Below are 4,176 nucleotides of genomic sequence, written 5' to 3' on the forward strand. Positions count from 1 at the left end.
CTGGCACACACAGGGTGGGGAGGCTGGCACACAAAGGGTGTGGAAAGGCTGGCACACACAGGGTGGGGAGGCTGATAGACACAGGGTGAGGAAAGAGGATGGCACACACAGGGTGGGGAGAGGCTGGCACACACTGGGTGGGGAGAGTCTGGCACACACAGGGTAGGGAGGCTGACAGACACAGGGTGAGGAAAGAAAATGGCACACACAAAGTGGGGAGAGGCTGGCACACACTGGGTGGGCAGAGGCTGGCACACACAGGATGGGGAGGCTGACAGAAACAGGGTGGGGAGAGGCGAGAGGCTGGCACACACAGGGTGGGGAGGCTGACACAGTGGGGAGAGGCTGGCACACACAGGATGGGGAGGCTGACAGACACAGGGTGGGGAGAGGCTGGCCCACACAGAGTGAGGAGAGGCTGGCACACACAGGGTGGGGAGCCTGACAGACAAAGGGTGGGGAGAGGCTGGCCCACACAGAGTGAGGAGAGGCTGGCACACACAGGGTGGGGAGGCTGGCACACACAGGGTGTGGAAAGGCTGGCTCACACAGGGTGGGGAGGCTGATAGGCACAGGGTGGGGAGAGGCTGGCACACACAGGGTGGGGAGGCTGACAGACACAGGGTGGGGAATGAGGCTGGCACACACAGGGTGGGGAGAGGCTTAAACACACTGGGTGGGGAGCGGCTGGCACACACAGGATGGGGAGGCTGACAGACACAGGGTGGGGAGAGGCTGGCACACACAGGGTGGGGAGGTTGACAGACATGGTGGGGAGGCTGGCACACACAGGGTGGGGAGAAGCTGGCACACACAGGATGGGGAGGCTGACAGACACAGTGCGGGGAGAGGCTGGCACACACACTGGGTGGTTCGAGGCTTGCAAACATGGGGTGGAGAGGCTAACAGATACATGGTGAGGAAAGGCTGGCACACACATGGTGGGAAATGGCTGAGACACACAGGGTGGGGAGGTTGACAGACACAGGGTGAGGAGAGGCTGGCACACACAGGGTGGGGAGGCTGACAGACACAGGGTGGGAAAAGGCTGGCACACACAGGGTGAGGAGAGGCTGGCACACACAGGGTGGGGAGCCTGACAGACAAAGGGTGGGGAGAGGCTGGCCCACACAGAGTGAGGAGAGGCTGGCACACACAGGGTGGGGAGGCTGGCACACACAGGGTGTGGAAAGGCTGGCTCACACAGGGTGGGGAGGCTGATAGGCACAGGGTGGGGAGAGGCTGGCACACACAGGGTGGGGAGGCTGACAGACACAGGGTGGGGAATGAGGCTGGCACACACAGGGTGGGGAGAGGCTTGAACACACTGGGTGGGGAGCGGCTGGCACACACAGGATGGGGAGGCTGACAGACACAGGGTGGGGAGAGGCTGGCACACACAGGGTGGGGAGGCTGACAGACATGGTGGGGAGGCTGGCACACACAGGGTGGGGAGAATCGGGCACACACAGGATGGGGAGGCTGACAGACAGTGCGGGGAGAGGCTGGCACACACACTGGGTGGTTCGAGGCTCGCAAACATGGGGTGGAGAGGCTAACAGATACATGGTGAGGAAAGGCTGGCACACACATGGTGGGAAATGGCTGACACACACAGGGTGGGGAGGCTGACAGACACAGGGTGAGGAGAGGCTGGCACACACAGGGTGGGGAGGCTGACAGACACAGGGTGGGAAAAGGCTGGCACACACAGGGTGAGGGAAAGACTGGCACACACAGGATGGGGAGAGGCTGGCACATACAGGGTGGGCAGGCTGACAGACACAGGGTGGGGAATGAGGCTGGCAGACACAGGGTGGGGAATGAGGCTGGCACACACAGGGTGGGGAATGAGGCTGGCACACACAGGGTGGGGAGAGGCTGGCACACACAGGGTGGGGAGAGGCTGGCGCACACAGGGTGGGGAAAGGATGACAACTAATGTAATCGGCATAAATCAGGTATGAAAATATAGCACTATGGATTGTTTGAGCTAGGGGGGCCCCAAATTGGTGGGCCTCCTGAGGTCTAAATTTGCCTCTGCCTGGCATTCACATCAAATAGTTCAATCTTTGTCTCATCAGACCCGAAACATTTCTTCTTATGGTCTGAGAGTCCTTCAGGTGCATTTTGGCAAACTCCAGGTGTGCTGCCATGTGCTTTTTACTAAGGAGTGGCTTCCGTCTGGCCACTCTACCATACAGGCCTTATTGGTGGATTGCTGCAGAGATGGTTGGCCTTCTGGAAAGTTCTCCTCTCTCCACAGAGGAATGCTGTAGCTATAACAGAGTGACCATTGGGTTTTTGGTCACCTCCCTGACTAGGGCCCTTCTCCCCCGATCGCTCAGATTAGATGGCTGGCCAGCTCTAGGAAAAGTCCTGGTGGTTCCGAACTTCTTCCATTTCCGGATGATGGAGGCCACTGTGCTCATTGGGACCTTCAAGCCTCGAGACAATCCTGTCTTGATGGTCTACAGACAATTCCTTTGACTTCATGCTTGGTTTGTGCTCAGATATGCACTGTCAATTGTGAGACCATATATAGGCAGGTGTGTGCCTTTCCAAATCATGTCCAATCATACTGAATTTACCACAGTTGGACTCCAATTAAGCTGTAGGAACATCTCAAGGATGATCAATGGAAACAGGATGCACCTGAGCTCAATTTTGAGCTTCATGGCAAAGGTGTCAGGAATCTGCATTCTCCATCGCATCACTTACTGTGGAACTACAGGTTCCAGCAGTTCAGTTCTGTTCCATTTCCAGTTTTCAGTCTACTGCAGCCTGGAGTACACAGTGCTTCAGCTAACTCACAGCTGATTTGAACACCCAATCCAGCAGGGTGTGTTCTCACAGAGATCATCCAATCATCACAGACCAAGTTGTATAAACTCCAGTTCCTGGCTCAGTCTCATCGCCTTGGACAACACGTCACATTCTGTGAACAGGCGTCTCCTGTTTGCAGTCCTCTGTCTGCAGAGATACCCCTGTGTATCGGACCTGTGGAACTACAGGTCCCAGCAGTTCCGTTCCAGTTTCCAGTTCCAGGTTCCAGTCTTCAACCCTTGTTTCCAGCAGTCTCCTATTTCTGGCATCTCCAAGTCGTTTCCCTGTTCCAGTGTTCCTGTGGAACTACAAACTCCAGCCACAGCCTGCCACAGTTCATCAGCAGTAAGAGACTCTCCTCAGGTGTTATTCATTGACTAACTTGTGCACCTTATTACCAGCATTCCATTCTGTGCATTGCATCCAGCACTTAACAAGCATGCTGAGTTAGGACTGTCTTCTGCCTGGGCCTTGCTTGGCTAAAGAACTTTTATGTTACAGAGACTGTGTGCTTTTACAAGTATTACCGGAGTTTTGTTTGCTGCATCTGATGTCATTATTGCCTTATCATTTATATCAAGTTTCAAGTTCTTCATTGTTCATGTGTTACCAGTGACTTTTGCAACATTCATTTAATCGGACTAAGTTATCATTCATTATTCCTGTCATCCGTTATATCAGTTGTTCAGTTGCTGTGTTATCCCTGTGTGATAATAAATATCAAGCGCTCATGCGCAGGACTTTCCTTCAGTCTCCCCGTTTCCTCTATCACACCTACACTGACCCACTAGTGCCCCCTCCGGGGACAGACTAAATCAGAATCCTGACAGTTTGTCCAAGGCCCATGGACCCGGACGGTGGTCAGAGTGTGTGATCAGGGTCACTCCAAAATTCAGTGTCACGACTCAATGATCAAGAGTCAAGTATCAATGGACCTAATCCGGTTCCAGCCGTCGGTCCAAAGACTCCACTGGTTCCAGCTAGCCCGAGTAGCTCTGTTTCCAATGATGAGCTACCTCCTTCGGTTCCAGCCGATTCCAGTAAGACTCCACCGGTTCCAGCCGGTTCAAGCTCTTCCGGACCCAATCCGGTCCCATCCGTCGGTCCGGATCAGCCTCCTTCGGTTCCAGCCGATTCCAGTAAGTCTCCTTCGGTTCCAGCCGATTCCAGTAAGACTCCTCCGGTTCCAGCCGGTTCAAGCTCTTCCGGACCCAATCCGGTCCCATCCGTCGGTCGGGATCAGCCTCCTTCGGTTCCAGACGATTCCAGTAAGCCTCCTTCGGTTCCAGACGGTTCAAGCTCTTCCGGACCCAATCCGGTTCCATCCGTCAGTCCGGATCAGCCTCCTTC

Source organism: Pseudophryne corroboree, chromosome 2 (genome assembly GCF_028390025.1).
Source record: "Pseudophryne corroboree isolate aPseCor3 chromosome 2, aPseCor3.hap2, whole genome shotgun sequence".
In the NCBI taxonomy this organism is placed as follows: Eukaryota; Metazoa; Chordata; class Amphibia; order Anura; family Myobatrachidae; genus Pseudophryne; species Pseudophryne corroboree.